Here is an 18,857-nt window from a genome sequence, read left to right on the forward strand (position 1 = left end):
CACTAAAAAAGATTGTCTATAATCAATCCCTTCCTTTTGTCCAAAGAAATCAAAATTAGGAGCAGGGGACTGTAAGTCTTTCTCTTCCACAAACAACTGTGTGACCACAGACAAATTTTTTCAGCCCTTTGAGCCACACTTCTCACCTGTTAATTGATACATGAGGAAAATCAGAGAACCTAGGAGCTTACAGAAGACTCTTTGCGACCCCATGGACTGTAGCTTACCAGGCTTCTCCATCCATGAGATTTTCCAGGCAAGAATACTAGAGTGGGTTGCCATTTCCTTCTCCAGGGGATCTTCCCAACCCAGGGATTGAACCTGGGTCTCCCGCATTGTAGGCAGATGTATTACCATCTGAGCCACCAGGGAAGTCCTACAGAAGACTCACTGAGACCTTAAGACATGCTTAGTTTGATTATCCCAAAACAAGAAGAATAACTTGTATATATTTTCCATAAAATGTTCAGATTTCCAGTTTCCCTTAAAAACTAAGATTTAAGATGAGAGGAATAGGCAGGAGATGAATGACTATCACCCCTTTGGAGATAGTATCACACGCCACTTCATCTTTTTATGGGTTAATTTCTGTCCCTCCAAAAAAGATATATGGACGTTCTAATCCCAAGTACCTTAAAACGTGATGTTATTTAACAAGTAAATTAAAATGATGTCATTAGAGTGGGACCCAATCCAGTACAAATAGGGGTAAAGTTCAACCTAGAGACAGACATGCAAAGAGAGAAGAGGATGTGAAGACATACAGGAGGAAAGCTTCCTAGAAGGAGTGATGCATCTATAAATGGAAGAATGCCTAGGACTATCAGTCAACACCCGAAGCGAGAGGAGGCAAAGAAAGACTTTCCCCTAGAGCTGTCGGAGACAGCATCCCCTGCAGAAAACTTGATTTTGGACTTCTAGCCTCCATACTTGTGAAATAATACATATCTGTTCTTTTAAGCCACCTAGTGTTTGTTACTTTGTTATAGCAGACCTGGGAAACTAACACCACCTCAAAATCCATTGATATTCCTTAGTCACCTAGGTTGCCATTCTAGCCTTTGGAGTATTTTGACTATCTTGTCTTTAGATGAAGTTTGTGCCTCCTTCTTTATGATCTATGTTTCTCCACTATTTAGGTAAGAAAAATCATTTACAACATAGGCTTCCCTGGTGGCTCAGTGGTAAAGCATCGTCCTGCCAGTGCAGGAGATGCAGGTTCAATCCCTGGGTCAGGAAGATCCCCCGGAGAAAGAATGGCAACCCACTCCAGTATTCTTACCTGAGAAATCCCATGGACAGAGGAGCCTGGCAGGCTACAGTCCATGGGGTCGCAAAGAGTTGGACACAACTTAGTGACTAAACAACACCTTTAAAATAAGGAGTGAAAATTCACCAGACATTCAAATACTGAAGTCAGACTGCTTTTATACAGGCAAAGCCTTGGGACAATTTTGTGTAAAGAGAACAAGAAAGTGGAGCTGGTTTGACAACAAAGGATATAGCTAGAAGGGAAATCTCTAGGGAACAATGCTTTGCCTGAGAAGTTCCCCCAAAGAGATGTAACAACTGTTTTTAAGGTACTATTATATATTGGCCAGATTCTTACTAAGACTATGTTGTTAAATAAGGCAGGCAAAATCACATTATTGAGAGACGTCAGAAAATAGACAAAGGGTGATACTACATTGGAAGTTTACTCCTCCTCCAAGAACAGCTAGCCCCTTTCCCACTGCTCTCTTCACACGGCTATGGCTATGGATGCCATTGCCACCGTGTAGAGATCCAATGAACATATTGCAAATACAGTAACAGGCTGACTCTTGGGAATGAAAGATAAAGTTGCCAAATGAGACTTGGATGCTCCTACTTCATCAGATGGTAGGATCAAAAATATTGGAACTGGAAGGAAGGAAAGATATCATGGAAATAGCATGAAATGGACAGTTAGAAGCTCAATATGTTCATTCTCTCTCCACTTGTTACTGACTTGATGAAGTGATTTGAACTTTCCGGGGCATAGGAAAGTTACCTGTATAAGCTGTGAATAAAACAGCATTCTGTTCCATTTCATTGGTATCCAACAAAAGAAAACACTCGATATTGATTTATAAACCATATATTAAAGTATATGACTTACTTGTTACTCGTTGTTAATATCATTATCACCACCATCATCATCATCATCACTACTGCTGCATGGAAATTGACACGATGGGAGTTAACACCTTAATTTATTAATGTTTATCTGAAATTTGCAGATTAGGTTTTCTTCAGAGCTGAATAAAACTACAAATATATCATATATCTTTTAATAATGGTCAGCTAAATACAAACATTAATTGTTTTGGTATTCTGTAGTCAGTTGGCTCATTCAGTCTAAATTACTAAGTTGATTCTGCAAACTTGCTATTGCTTATTTTTTGTTATTGGGATTTTCACCTAAATACATATAAACTGTGCTACTTTAAAAGGAAAAAGAAGTAGTTGCTGCTATTATAAGCTTTAAGACAGAAAAAGCTGGTTATTATAGAAACATTGTACAGCATGTACAATATACACTTTTAACATGCCAGAGAAATTGGCATGTGATGTAAATTTATGAATTTATGACAATTTTCCTTGTGACATATGGGCCATGCAGTAGTCAGAGAGTCACAAAGCCTAGGTCTCAAGCTAGACTCACCATTGGCTAGCTAAATCATCTTGACTCATTAATATCTGAGAGCCTCAATTTTGCATTTGAAAGTAATGCATAACTCTCTCTCTCTTTTTTTTTTTTTTTTTCCGAGGCTAAGTAAAACAATGCAGGTAAAAGTGTTTTGTAGGCTTAGAGTTCCATAGTTCCTAGAGTTCTGTCTGGGCTCAGAGCTTTTTCGAGTCTTTGATAGGATAACATGATGTTACAGATTCTTACTATCTGAGCCACCCTGGTGGCTGAATCTGTCTGCAGTGCAAGAGACCTGGGTTCGATCCCTGGGTCAGGAAGATCCCTTGGAGAAGGAAATGGCTACCCATCCCAGCATTCTTGCCTGAGAAGCGTCATGGACACAGGAGCCTGGGAGGCTACAGTCCATGGGGTTAGAAAGAGTTGGACATGACTGAGCAACTAAGCATACACACACACAGACACACACACAAACACATAGAAGATGTACTGGGCTTATGTTAGAATATGAACTTGAAGGCCCATAAATTTCACCATAGTATTTTACAATTGTAACAGCTTGCATGTGCAGAGATTATTCATGCTCAGAAAGTGTTTTTTTTTTTTTTTTTGTATACATATTCATACTACAAATCTGTGAAGCCAAGCAAGATATAGGGTGAACAACCAGCCAGGTTTGCCTGGGAATGAGAGGGATTAGACTCTCGGTGGACTTTGAGGCTTAAAAACAGTAAAAGTCCTGGTGAACTGGAACAAGTTATTTACCATAAAAAGAAGGTTATTTCCATTTTATAGATGAGGAGGCCAGAATAAAGCCACACAGACAGCAGTGGTAGAGTCAAAGCTTTAATTGCCATTTTCTGACTCAAGGTCTAGTGCACAATTGGTCACATGGACCAGGAATAACTTATTTTAGTAAAGTGGGATAATCGTAAGTGACTTGGTGCTAAATGAATGTCCTCATTTGAGATAATATACTAGAACAAAAATCTAGCTTTTCAAGTCAGAGCAAATATTAATATTTAAACAGCTATTTCCTGTGCTCACTTGATTTTTCTCATTCTTTTCTAACGGAAGGTGTGATCACTCACCTAGAGCCAGACATCCTGGAATGTGAAGTCAAGTGGGCCTTAGGAAGAATCACTACGAACAAAGTGAGTGGAGGTGATGGAATTCCAGTTGAGCTATTCCAAATCCTGAAAGATGATGCTGTGAAAGTGCTGCACTCAATATGTCAGCAAATTTGGAAAACTCAGCAGTGGCCGTGGGACTGGAAAAGGTCAGTTTTCATTCCAATCCCAAAGAAAGGCAATGCCAAAGCATGCTCAAACTACCACACAATTGCACCCATCTCACATGTTAGTAAAGTAATGCTTAAAATTCTCTAAGCCAGGCTTCAACAATATGTGAACTGTGAACTTCCAGATGTTCAAGCTGGTTTTAGAAAAGGCAGAGGAACCAGAGATCAAATTGCCAACATCCGATGGATCATCAAAAAAGCAAGAGAGTTCCAGAAAAACATCTATTTCTGCTTTATTGACTATGCCAAAGCCTTTGACTGTGTGGATCACAATAAACTGTGGAAAATCCTGAAAGAGATGGGCACATCAGACCATTTGACCTGCCTCTTGAGAAACCTGGATGCAGGTCAGGAAGCAACAGTTAGAACTGGACATGGAACAACAGACTGGTTTCAAATAGGAAAAGGACTACATCAAGGCTGTATATTGTCACCCTGCTTATTTAACTGATATGCAGAGTACATCATGAGAAACGCTGGGCTGGAGGAAGCACAAGCTGGAATCAAGCTTGCAGGGAGAAAAATCAATAACCTCAGATATGCAGATGACACTACCCTCATGGCAGAAAGTGAAGAAGAACTAAAGAGCCTCTTGATGAAAGTGAAAGAGGAGAGTGAAAAAGTTGGCTTAAAGCTCAACATTCAGAAAACTAAGATCATGGCATCCAGTCCCATCACTTCATGGCAGATAGATGGGGAAACAGTGGAAATGGTAATAGACTTTATTTTTCTGGGCTCCAAAATCACTGCAGATGGTGATTGCAGCCATGAAATTAAGACGCTTATTCCTTGGAAGGAGAGTTATGACCAACCTAGATAGCATATTAAAAAGCAGAGACATTACTTTGCCAACAAAGGTCCTTCTAGTCAAGGCTATGGTTTTTCCAGTGGTCATGTATGGATGTGAGAGTTGGACTATAAAGAAAGCTGAGCACCGAAGAATTGATGCTTTTGAACTGTGGTGTTGGAGAAGACTCTTGAGAGTCCCTTGGACTGCAAGGAGATCCAACCAGTCCATCCTAAAGGAGATCAGTCCTGAGTGTTCACTGGAAGGACTGATGTTGAAGCTGAAACTCCAATACTTTGGCCACCTCATGTGAAGAGCTGACTCACTGGAAAAGATCCTGATGCTGGGAAAGATTGAGGGCAGGAGGAGAAGGGGACGACCGAAGATGAGATGGCTGGATGGCATCATCAACTCGAAGAACCTGGGTTTGGATGGACTCAGGGAGTTGGTGATGGACAGGGAGGCCTGGCATGCTGCGGTTCATGGGGTCACAAAGAGTCGGACATGACTGAACAATGGAACTGAATTGAACAGAGAATGTACATCTAGGAGTCCACCAGTTCTACGAGAATTAAAAATACTCATTTTTCTTTGCTATCACGCTATAAAAATAAATTATTTTACCTGCAGTCAATAAAACTGATGTAATAATAGCTTGTTACTGCAAGACATTTTTATACAATCTTTAGGGATTTATGCCAGTGAGGGCATGCAGATGTATTTTAGGAAAGCAGTCTGAAATTTTATTGATGTTATTTAAATTTGAGAAAAAAATTGCAAAGGTGTTAAAAGTGGGAAGTAAAATTCTTAGGCAGGTCCTATTGCATATTTAAAATCAATAGTGCCACTGAATACATTAGGGAAATTGGTCACAGAAATAGTCCGTTAAGAAAGTACTAAATACTCAGAATAACCATAGCTGTATTTCTACACTACAGCAAGGCAGAGAACTGAAAATAACAGAAAAAACCTTGCATACTCTTCTTTCTCCTGTAATATCCCCTTGGAATGATTCTAATCAAAGGGAACTAGAAACTTGAGTCTTTTCCTCTTTATAAGGATTCCAGAATCTCTAGCTCACAACTGCAATCTACATTTTCATTTTCAAAGAGAGAAGGAGAAGCTGTAGATGGAAAACCATTTACATAAAGAGAAAAACCGTCTAGAAAAAAAAAAAAAAAGCACACATCTATCTTAGTAGAGTAAAATAAAAGAGCTATTAACTCATACCATTAACATCATGACAGTTTCTCCTAAACAATAAGGAGAAACCATACAGGGGCTTCACGCATTTCTGTATCTCAAATCACCTTAAGTAGGAGTGAAGATGTAACTGTTAAGGACCTACTATTTAGCACGTGGAACTCTGCTCAATGTTATGTGGCAGCCTGGAGAGGGGGTTTGAGGGGAGAATGAATACATGGATATGTATGGCTGAGTCCCTTCACAGTTCACCTGAAACTATCACAATTTTGTTAATTGGCTATATTCTAATACAAAATAAAAAGTTTAAATAAAAATACAAAAGCTGAAAAAAATAAAATGTTTTATTTACAAAAAAAAAAGATGGCAAATTTTAGAGATGACTCAGATGTGTCTCTACTTGGTAGTAGGGGTGCTTATGAGAATGGGAAAACATGTCTTTCTCTATTAGCACATAATATATATCACATAACTACTAGAAAAGAAAAGAAGAGGAGCAAAACTGGACTTAATTACTTTTTCAATCACACATGAAAAATATTTCTGTGAACATATATCTTCTATTTTCTGATCTTGCTACAAATAAGTCTTTAGCCCTTTTTCCATTGTACTTTTCATAACAACACAATTCTCAGAAGGAATTATGAGAGCACGGCCAAGTGGTGAACTCTGGAAGATGTGAGGCTAGCTCAGCCTTGAGAACATTGAGGCCACCCTCTGTCTATTCACTCTAAAAATGATGAATGAACACAGACAGGCTTTCATCATGGAGAGTCAGAGTTCAATCCATAGCTTCCCTTAACCAGCTCACTCAGCACTTTTATGAATGTGATCGTTACTGGAAGTACTTGTATTGTCCCCTGAATTGACTTTCTTCCAGAGAAGACATTTGCCCCCCAGAATTCTCTGGCATCAACTACATTAGGTGCCATGGAATTAAACATGGATGACAAAGTGTGGGCATGTTTGAAAGAATAGGAATGGTTTTCAGCAATACCAAACTAACACAACTCAGAGAATATTTTAGCTAGATCAATCAAAGGAATTAATGAATAAAGCTGTCTATTTTGTAGGCCAGAGACACAATCAGTTGACATCTGAGCCAGAATTCAAAACCAAGAGAAACTTTCAGTCTGCCGTCTGCTGAGAACACTTCTTTCTTATGGAGAACAACAGAACAAATACAAGTTCTTGTTCATGTTCCATTCCATTATTCATGAATATCTCTGCATTTTGGAGGGTCAGGCAATGCCCAAAGTACAGGAGCTGAACAAACACTGGAGTCAGGATGCTCTCATAGGCTTTGCTCCTTCCTCCCAGCTACACATACCCTGGATTTCTGTTGTTTACACCTGATTGGGTGAGGAAAGGAGTTTTCATCCAATTTAAGGTTGTGGTGCCTTTATTTTCACTCGTATCGACAGCAAAGCCTTTGATTGTATCCAAGGAACAGCTAGGAAATCATACTGCTGAGAAGCATCACACTTAAATTACACACTGCCAACAAAGGGAAGAGAATAGTGTTATTACTAAGAATCATTTGTTCATTTGGTCATTAACTGAACAATTATCTTTTGTCACCTACCGGGCACTGATCTAGGCACTGATGTTAAAGAAATAAACTAAACAAACTCTTCTCGTGGTTCTACATTCTATCATGGAGAGACAGAGAAAAGAAATAAGATATATGCTATATAGTAAGTGTTATAGGGAAAAGCAACAGGGAGTAAGAATTAATGGGGGAAAAAAATGTCAGATGTTACAAGTGCTCTACATAGAATAATTCCAACATCGAAATTTACTATGTAGATTACATACGTACACACACACATACACACACATATAGATGTGTGCATATATCATATTACAGAGGAGGATATCTGATCTAAGAGAGACACTAATTTGCACAAGATTATGTAACTAATTCACAGGGATAGAATTAAAACTCTGGATTTTTACTCTGTCATGGTCTAGAGTTAGTGTGACTTTTAATACAGCTATAATATGTCTTCTCTAAATATAAATAGCCCTTAAAATGATTTTCAATTGCACAGGTCTGACATTGACTCCTCTAAGATTTGAGTTTAGCTAATTCCATAGATCAACGGCAGTAAAAGAGCTTGAAAACAATTTTATTGATTATTTCTCCTATTAAAAAGACTGAAAGGGGAAAAAAGTGTTTATTTAACAAAAATAAGTTATAAAATGTTTCCTTGTCCCAACTAAAATACACCAATATCAAAAGTGACTCTTAAGGGAAAAAAAACATTACATATATTCACTTTCTCCAGAGCAAGTTGTTTTTGCAAATTTCTTCTTATTTTCAATGAAACACTTCTAGATCAGCATCAAAGTCTTTCTTGAGGAATTGAAACTGAAGCACAGCTGAGGGAGAGCAGGCTTCTGCAGCTTATCCTTGGTAACATCTTTGAGGAGGTGGGAGGAGCATACTTACTCCTCAAGGCCTCTAGTTTTCCCTCAATACACCCCAAAAGATTGACCACAAGGGACAGTGAGACACGTCATTCCTTCTCTACTTCCCTTCTTCAGCATCTGTGTTTTCTTTCTCCTTAATTTTTCTGAGCAGAAACAACCCTTGCGAAAGCTGTGTAATTTCCTTCTTCTGTTGACACCTGACCCCACTCAGGCAGATGCCCCAGGTTCAGAACCTCTTCCTTTACTTGTCTTGGGACCAAAAGCTCTTTTCAGCAAGCTGCCAAAATGGTAAGGAGCTGGCAAACTGACAGCTGATTCCCAAGGGAGTGAAATGGAAGGCCAACAGTGCGTTGCTGTTGTTTTTCAGTCCTTTACGTCATGTCTCACTCTTTACGACCCCGTGCACTGTAGCACGCCAGGCTCCTCTGTCCTTCACTACCTTCCCGAGTTTGCTCAGATTCATGTCCATTGAGTCGGTGATGCTCTCTAACCATCTCCTTTTCTGCCGCCCTCGTCTCCTTTCGCCTTCAATCTTTCCCAGCATTGGGGTCTTTTCCAATGAGCTGGCTCTTTGCAGCAGGTGGCCAAAATATTAAAGCTTCAGCTTCACCACCATAATCTAAGCAACAACTTTGTCTCAACTAGACCACCGGAGTGCAGTCTGATCTGTGTCCATTCTCAGTGCTTGTTTGATATTGAGGTATCATTTATGTACAGTAAAATTTTCCCATTTCCCAGGTGTACAAACCTATAAATGTTCACAAACTAATTACAGTCAAGATATTAAATATTTCCATCCATCCTCCAAATCACCTATGGTGCCTTTGTGGTTGATCCCCTTAACCCCTGCAACTACTGGACTGATACTTTTCCCCTTTCTAATGTGTCCTATAAATGGAATTACATAGTTTGACCAAAAAGTTCATTCCGGTTCATTTCTGTAAAATGCCAGAGTACAGTTGACAATAAGTTAAATCATGCTAATCCTTTGCTTACAACGTTCTAATGGTTTCTCAGTGAATGAAACACTCCTCTACATAGTTTACAGACCCAACTGCTGTGGGCTAAATCGTGTTCCCCAAAGGGTCCATTGAAACACTAATCCCTTGTTAAGTGGGAACGTGATCTTATTTGGAAACACAGTCTTTGTAGTAAATGTAATTAAAATGCAAATTAAGATTGGGTCATCCTGGAACAGAGGGGACCCTTACTCCAATACAACAAGAGTCCTTATAAAAGGAGAAGAGACACAGAGATAGATACACAGAAGGAACACAGAGGCAGAGGTGGTGTGATGAAGAAGTCAAGGAATGCCAAGGACTTCCAGCAACGCCCCAAAGCTAGGCCAGAGAGCATGACCCTGCTGTCATCCTGATTTCAGAGTTTTTGCCTCCAGAAATATTAGAAAATAAGTGTCTATTGTTTTGGACACTTTAACTACCCAGTTTACCACCCAGTTCATGGTACTCAGTTATAGCAGCTATAGGTAACTATTAATAACACAGTACTATACCTGCCTACCTGCCAAATCCCTCCGGATTCTCTACTTCCCATCCTTGGGGACTGCCTAGCTGTGGGACACCCTCAGCTATTCCAATGGAGGGCAGGGGCAGCCTTCCCTCCTCAGATGCTTCACAGGGGTTGTCTTCTCTCTCAGGAACATCCTTTCCTCTAGTTCTCTGCCTGGTTAAAAACCCTACTCATCTGTCAAGGCTCAGCTGAAATGTCATTTTCTCTGAAAAGAATTCCTTGATCCCCTCAAATAAACCAGGCTGCTTTGCATTGTTCTCTGACCTTTTCCTTTGCAGCATTCATTTCAATTTATAATTATAGAAATTATCTGTGTTGACTTATTTATTTACCATTTGTTCTCTCATAATAAATCATAAGCTGTGAGGACCAGACTCATCTTGTTTTGTCCCCTATAGTGTGGTTGTGAGTGTGTGTATATGTGTGTATTTGATTATGAAAATTTAATTAATAATCTCCAGCTTATATTCCTGGGGAGAAAATTCTTAAAAAAAACAAAAAGAAAGAAAGAAAGAAAAAGGAAAGCCTGAACATTGAGTTTCTCTTACTTCAAATACTATGGCCACCCCCATCCCAGTTCTAAAATGCAGTTTTTTCTCTGTTCTAATAATGTAAGCAAAAAGAAACACAAACAAAATCCTACCTTAGGCTCCTTTAACATTGCAGAGGCAGAGTGGAATATTTCAAAGACTTTACCAAACCCTAAGGGAATACAAGATTTTAATACTTTTTGAGAATTGGTTGATACACAAAAATCTCAAGTTATCTATCCTTCAATTCAAATCTCTCCTATAACTCTCACTCCAGATAGTTTATCTCCAGAAATATCCTGCAGGAACTCCTATTTTGACATGATAATAACACTAGTTTCTTTCAGATAAAAAATATATTTCCATATGTCACATACCAAGCACTAGTCCTTAACATCCTTGCTTTCTGAGAAACAGAATTTGTTTCTAGGTGTATGACCTCAAGTATTCTTTCAGAAAAGATCCCCTTCCCATAACCTTCTACGTGCATAAAGGTGCCATGTTTACTCTGTGTAACGAATTCTATGACAAACTCACAACCACATCAGAAACAGAGAATCTTTTAAACAAAAGATTCATGTATTCTCTCAAAAAGGCTTACTTGCATCAATATTTTCCACTGAAAAGTTTGAAAGAAAATCAACTTTTTTTTTCTTTTTAGATCTCCATGGTGCCAGTTCAGTGCCATAGTATGTATTTAGATAATCCATGTTGACTGAATCAATATTCACTGTATGTTATCTTAGCTCTCTACAGCAATGCCTTCCTGAGCACTTGTGCTAACTTTTCTTTTATGAGCTTAGAATTTTATTAGTATATACCTAATTGAACTGAAAGCAATTCCCCTTTCTGAATATACACAATATATAGAAATGTATATATACATAGGATTCATAGAAGCAGACTATTGAGAGAACACTGTTTGACATTAGGCACTGAGAGTATTAGCTTGTTACCTGTATGGTAAAGTAAATCTTTAATCTGAGTAAAATATTAATCAAGGGCTCTGGAAGTGCCTGGGTCACAGGTAAGCAAGGGCAATCACCCTCCATGCCAAACTTTGAGCTGGTTAGATCAGGTGTTCAGAGGACTACAAGAGGTCCATGATGTTCTCCGGACTCTATTTCAGAGAACTTGTCAGGTCACAGATGGTACATCATTATGTGAATTAGATCTGTATCAAGTCATCAGGCCTTTTGCTAGTACCAAGAGAAAAGAAACCCCATGTATAACAGTACACATCATCTTTCCATCCGAGGACAAAATGTGTTTTTGTACATGTGTATAACCTGTCAGTGGTCAACCTGCTTGGGCCTGGGTCTGAAATAATGGACCTTTCAAACGTTAGGAGGCAATGACATTAGCAAAGCTACTGGAGAGATTTTTCTGCTGTGCCTCTAAAAACAGAAATGCAACTCTTTCCCCGTCATCAACTTGATGACCTAGGAAAACACATTTTAGAAGCTATGCCTCAAAATGAAAACAGTCTTCTTTTGTCAGAGTGGAAAAATGATAAACTACAGAAGGCACGGAAAACTGACTTCTCTTTGGGTCAGGGGTTAGCACCACCGTACTTTTGCTTAGGAATTACTGTGACTTCTGTGTCTGTAGGTAAAAATCCAGATGGGGAAATGGATGACTCCAAAGTCATATATCCTTACTCTGAAGTACAACTGTATCAAACTTAAAATATATTTTGTTTTTTTGAAAGATAAAATAAATAGCAGGAAAAGAGACAGAGAAGAAAGCACTCTGAACAGTAGGAGACATGATATCAAGTCTCTTTTCAACTTTTTACTAACCTGGCAGATGGAAATTTAAAAACTGACAGGTATAAAACTAAGTGCATCGATTATATCAATGAATTTAAATAGGGGGCAACTCTCCTATCATTGGTCAAACCACTATCTAACAGTTTATAGTTAGATAAATGGAAATAAAAAAAATACAAAGATAAGTGAGGATCCGTAGGAAACATGAACAAAACAAAAAAGAAGGGCAGTGAAGTCACAGAATCACATCCGAGGTAAAAGAACCAAGTGCGATAAAGGGTGATACCTTTAAATTGGAAACATCGAAAAACTAAACTGAACATAAAATAATGAAATGGTAAATGTTAGAGAAACATCCCTGTAAGTATTTTATCAACTCAACAGAATAAAATTCTAAACAGAGCAGCTCCAGAAATTCTAGACATAAGGAGCTTAAGGACAGTAATGGGTTGGAGAAGAGAACCAGGGGGGTAGCTTAGAGTTGCCTATGGGTGCAGGCTGTGTGCTCAGTCACTCAGTTGTGTCCAACTCTCAGGGACCCCACAGACTGTAGCTCTCCAGGCTCTCCGTCCATGGGATTTTCCAGGCAAGAACACTGGAGTGGGTTGCCATTTCCTCCTCCAGGGGATCTTCCTGATGCAAGGATCAAACTCGAGTCTCTTGTGTCTCCTGTATTGGCAGGCAGATTGTTTACCACTGTACCACCTGGGAAGCACATTTTCAGAGTAGGCAGACTTAATTCAGACTGCAAGCTATAAATTTTCAAAAAATGAGTCAAGTTTTCCAAAACTGTTTTCAGTCACACAACACAGGATTGAGAGACTATTAATTGTTCACATTAAAAATTACTGTACTTATTTTTAGGGTGGTATGAGGGAGAGGAGATTGGTGATTTGAACAGCAGAAAGAAAAACTGGAATTAAAAAACTAAATAAATAAATGCAGGGATAACTTACTCTTTTGCCCTGAGACCAGATCTGCTGTTCAAGCCAAAATGACTGGCCATTCATCAGTTATTCCATATTAGTTTGCAGAACACTTGACTTGAATTGACATAATTATAATAAGACAAGACATTTTTTTTTTTCATCTGGATTTAGATCAGTTTCTTAATTCTTCCATTTTAGTTTATGACTATCTTCCTCATCATCCATCATTAGTAAAGCAGACAGTCCTTCCCGAAAGCCAAACTATTCCCTAATTTATTTACTATCTAAGTCAGGGTCCTGGCAGATTCACTTTTTTTAAAGCTTTGTGTAAAGATAATATGGTGTTAGCCAGAAGGCAAGCACAGGTATATGAATGAGATAGAAACATTTTTGCATCCTGGTGAAGGACTAGGGAAGCAGATCAAATCAGCAAGAATGACCTGTATCATATTTTCAGGCCTGAGAAAAGTATGTTTACTTTCTAACAGCAACATGAATTTTACCATCAAATCTTGGTCTTTATACTATGGGCCCCAAGCCAGATTAATCTTGTGTTCACTGTCAAGATAATAAAGGGAAATGTATTGCTGAAATGTTTTAAGGATCATTCTAAACAATTCACAAGTATCAGTATACTAAATTCTCACCATGGTCTTCTCTTTATCCCCACAACATCAATGAGGCACACACAGAGCTTACACAGCAAGTAGATGGCAATCCTGGCATTCACACAAGGCACTTTAGCCTCTGTACTAACTGCCCTCCTCCTGGTATTCATTTGTAGATGTTTCTCCCATTTGCTTATATGTCACTTTGTGGGATGGGGCAGTGTGGTCTATAGAATAAGAAAAAAAAAATAATGACTCTACCTGTTACAATTAGAAATTATACTTGTTGTCAGCCCAGTGTTTGCAACATGGAAGGCATTATTAAGTATTTTATTTAAAAAGTTAACAGTCATGTCAAATATTTCTCTCTTGCACAAAAAAAGCCCAAGGTTGATTCAACAGGTTCACATCTCACCTAAGGTAGCAAACATCTAGACGGAGGGAAGAAAAAAGGAAGAGAATTTTTCAAAGATGCCAGTCTAGCATTGTCATGTCATGTAATAGGGAGCTCAAAGCAATGCAGGTTTCCATGAGCAAGGCACTTGACCCTGGGAAAACAGCACTGACTGGTACCAAAGGGATTAGCAAGTGTTCCATTTTCCCACACTGTCTTCAATTACTTTGATGAGCAATTAAAATGCTAATTAAAAAACAATCTAAAACTTAGCACTCAGAAGGTTTGGAAATAATGTACTCACATGTTCTACCACACAGACAAATAATAAGGTCACCAAACAAAGAACAATCAGAAAAAAAGAGATGAATTATCACAATAATTTTCAAGTTAAACTCTATGTGTTTACAAGGAGCATGTGATGGTGGTGGTTTAGTTGCTAAGTCATGGCCAACCCTTTCGACCTCATGAATGGCAGCCCGTCAGGCTCCTCTGTCCATGGGATTCCCCAGGCAAGAATGCTGGAGTGGGCTGCCATTTCCTTCTCCACACAAGGAACATACATACCATTATTCTCCAATGTTAATTAGCTTATTTATCATAACTTTCCTTAGGAAAACAACTTTTTTATTCAAATTGACAATCATAGAAAGATTCTAAGCATTTTCCTAAAGATAGGATAAGATGTAAAGTAGTCTAGCTCAGAACAGTTAATTAAAATATTGATAACTTAATTTGCCTAATGTTGTGGGGCATAGGGTTTTCATGTTTCCCTCTAAATAACCTGGATATTGAGCTTTTTGTCATTCATTCACAATAACTCTTGAGAGTGAGTTGAAATAGTTTTGAATGATATGTGTTTTCTTTTTTATTTGCTGTTGCCACTACATTTAAGTACCACTGTAGTGATATTACTTACAGTCTATACAACCTAGTATATTAATTATAAATCTAAGAAAGCATATTAATAGTTAATAGTGAGAACCTTTAAAAAAAAAAAATAGGCTGTATGAGGGAAGCAATTTTTCCTCCATATATGCCTGGAGGAGAAAATGGCAACCAAAGAGTCAGACACAAGTTAGCGACTAAACAAGAACAAAAATGCCTGCTATACGCTATGTGCCTAAGACCAAAGACTGTACTCAGCACAGGTAAAAGTGAAAGTGTTAGTGGCTCACAGAGGAGATGCTATTTGTTGATGAAACAAATTCACATAATTTTGACCAAGTGTAATCTATTAGGAACACCGGTCTTTAAAATGGAGAATTGTCTGTTTTTTTTTTTTAAATAAACTAAGTGATAGAAATATAAATATTTAAATGTTGTCTAACCCACGTGGGCAGTAACTCCGGTACGTTTAAATAACCAGATAACAATCTAATCATCTCAAAAAAAAAATTATACAGACATTTGTGAGATGGGCCCAAACTCTTAAATCATTTTCTTTCCAGACTTTTGAAAAAAATACTTTCTGTCTATGTTTTCTTCCATTTTATCTGCAAATGAATGGTCTCTCAAATTAAGTCGATTTTTCTGATTTTTCTCTACTCCTGCCAAACAATTCCTGCTACTATTATTGCAATTCCTTTTCACTGGTCTCTTAACCCCAGTCTCACCCCTATTTTAATTTCTTGTCCACAATGTCATCGTCTCTTTTTCTTAAATGGAAATGCTTATAGTATTTAAAATACACACTCAGAAGTCTTTACAACAGAACCAAGCCCAAATTCTTTACCATACTATTCATTTTTTTTTTTTTTTTTTCAATAGGATCTCAAATTTTCTGGAGAAGGCAATGGCACTCCACTCCAGTACTCTCGCCTGGAAAATCCCATGGACGGAGGAGCCTGGTGGGCTGCAGTCCATGGGGTCGCGAAGAGTCGGACACGACTGAGCGACTTCACTTTCACTTTTCACTTTCATGCATTGGAGAAGGAAATGGCAACCCACTCCAGTGTTCTTGCCTGGAGAATCCCAGGGATGGCAGAGCCTGGTGGGCTGCCGTCTATGGGGTCGCACAGAGTTGGACACGACTGAAGCGACTTAGCAGCAGCAACTTTTCTAGCCTGTTTTGAGATCCTAGTTGCTAATAGGCTAAGCAAACCATTTTACCCTCTGGATCTTTGTTCATTGTGGTCTCTTTTGCTATGCCTTTCTTCTTTTCCATGCGTACTTAAATGTTACCTCATCTTTTGAACTGACAGTTGTTTTCACACAAGTTGATTAATTTATGAGACTAAAAAGATCCTCTGCTGATGTGACTAGAGAAGATCTGAAGTCCACACGAGGTTATGAAAAAAGTGTATAATGTAACAAATTGTGAGAACTAGCACCACACGTGTGTCATATATGCATTTATGTGTAGTCATGTGCTTACGGGATAATACTGCTAAGACACATTTTACCACTGAACTCTCTTTTATCCTAAGTGAAAGTGTGAAAGTGTTAGTAGCTCAGTCATATACAATTCTTTGTGACTCCATGGGCTGTAGCCCACCAAGCTCCTCTGTCCACGGAATTCTCCAGGCAAGGATACTGGAGTGGGTAGCCATTCCCTTCTCCAGGGGATCTTCCCAACCCAGGGATCAAACCTGGGTCTTCTGCATTGGCAGGCAGATTCTTTACTGTCTGAGCCACCAGGGAAGTCCCTAAAGAGATGCTAACTGGGAAATGATTTGCAAAATTGGCACAAAAATCTATTTTTGGTAGTTCTAACCAGTAAATTACATTACAACTGAAGAGACATGCTGACAAGCAGCAGGTGTTACACATTGGAGCATTTTTGCAAACCCCAGAGTAGAGGTCCCCAAATCAAATACCTGCAGGGAGTACGCCTTTAGCATATGCATGCTGTAAGGCTGCCCTGGTAAGCTGTTCATATGCTTATGTAAGCTTAACACCTGCCTACTTTATGTCCTTTAAAACACTGTGTGGGCCTATCAAACAGTCAAGCAAAATATATTTTGTGGAGTGTATTTCTCAACAACTGCAAATTTGAAATCTCTGACGTTAGGCTCATGAAGGCTGCTACCACTTCCAGCTTTCACTTTCTGTGCTAAGTATGCTTCCTATTCAGAAAAAGCAGTGAGAATAATTTTGAATATAACTGTATCTGCAAATCATTATGATCAAATGATTTAACAGTCACACATAGTGTATTGGCTCATTTACCCTCATAAGTAGATTAGCTCTGATAAGACTACCCCACAGCTTCTATCAGTGACTCAGTACAACAAACATTTATTAAGCATCCACTGTCTCTAGAAATGGTTTGGTCCCTGTGGATTAGAAAATAAATCAAAAAAAAAAAAAAAAAAAGAAAAGAAAATAAATCAGACCTGATCTCTGTGTGTAAGATGCTTATAATGCAGTGGGGAGACTATTGTAAACAGGTAATTTCAACATAGAAGCTTCTAGGTCATTATAAGCATTTAAAATATGTTTGTGGGAAGAACATCTGGTGAATAAACAAAAGAATAGATGATGTAAGTATAGATAGGGTCCTCTGGAATGCAATCCAAACATGGTAGAAAGGAAGGAATAAAATGGTTTCCTGGGAGAGATGATTCTTGAGGACAAGTAGGGATTTGCCAAGCTAAGAATAAAACTTGGGTTACTAGAGGGGTTAAAAGGGGACATAAAAGAAGCATCAAGAAACATAACTTAGTATGCAATCTTGTAACTCAGTGCTCATAAGTCTTTTTAAATTGCCACATATCATATAAGCTATAAACACATGCATAATTAATGTCTGCAATAAATAGCTATTAATATTGTTAATTTAAAATATGGAAAACATAGCAGTGAAAAAGGTAGAGCTAGGCAGAAAACAATAAGACAGACTTTCTAAAGTCTTCAATTCATTGTTTTTATATGCCGAGGTCTGCTAAGGATGTAGCTGTTCCTCAGGAGAACTGAATTGAAATACTGAACCTAAGGAAGAAAACACGAGAGTCATTCAGTGCAAGCAGCCTCAAAAGGAATCCTCCAGGCTTCTGAAATATTGTTTTTGATCATGTTCAGGCCCATATTATAACCCTCAATGATACCCTTACGGACTGACCTTCTCTCGCTGCATCAAAAGCCTAGATAGAGATGCAGAAGCAAGCTTTCCAGGAAACAAAATGCCGTGTAAATCTCCAAACAAAAGTCAGAGAGCGAGCTAAAGTGACAATCACAACCTCTTTCTTACCCTCAAACGCTATCACCAACACCAAGAAGGCATGATTGGGTAACTAAACTACTAGACCCTCCGGGAAGCCTTTCAAACAGGAGACCTAGGTAAATTTCTTGCCTAAATTTTGTTGGCATAGAGTACTTGGAATAAGATATCAGAATAAAAGAGAAAGAAAAAATATGCGTGTGTGAGTGTATGTGTGTGTATGTGTGTATAGATGTTTCTGGGGTTATATGCATATACGTACATATATATATAATAAACTCATATATATATATATATAAACTCATAATATATAAATTCATAAACTCATAGAAATATGTAATTCAAAGATATATAATAAATATATTCTCAAATTTCTAAATTCTAAAACTCTCATTATATATGAAGCCAGCTATTAGGCTTAAATACACTTAAAAATGAATTTGCATTTCTAAAATTTTTCTGGCTTTGAAAATCCTATGCTGTTCTCTTGCCTTTTACTTATCTCACTTTAATTAGGCCTGCTAAAGAAAATGTAAGA

The 18,857-nt window shown here is 38.2% G+C and overlaps 1 protein-coding gene across 15 annotated transcripts in view; it reads right to left on the minus strand.

Annotated features, from left to right (window-relative positions):
- Positions 1 to 18,857, minus strand: part of LRRC4C (leucine rich repeat containing 4C) — a 1,846,189-nt gene that overhangs the window by 868,282 nt on the left and 959,050 nt on the right. For 2 of the 15 annotated variants that reach the window (XR_014069619.1, XR_014069607.1), the window contains 2 exons: positions 13,803 to 13,990; positions 10,568 to 10,626 (listed from right to left, as the gene is read on the minus strand). The exons of 11 other annotated variants lie outside the window; for them this stretch is intronic. The gene's annotated coding sequence lies outside the window, so the exon portion shown is untranslated. The remainder of the gene's footprint in view (positions 1 to 10,567; positions 10,627 to 13,802; positions 13,991 to 18,857) is intronic. 2 more of the 15 variants (XR_014069608.1, XR_014069609.1) reach the window with 1 other exon arrangement.

This window comes from Giraffa tippelskirchi, chromosome 11 (assembly GCF_054371585.1).
Source record: "Giraffa tippelskirchi isolate mGirTip1 chromosome 11, T2T-mGirTip1v1.2.pri, whole genome shotgun sequence".
Classification (NCBI taxonomy): domain Eukaryota; kingdom Metazoa; phylum Chordata; class Mammalia; order Artiodactyla; family Giraffidae; genus Giraffa; species Giraffa tippelskirchi.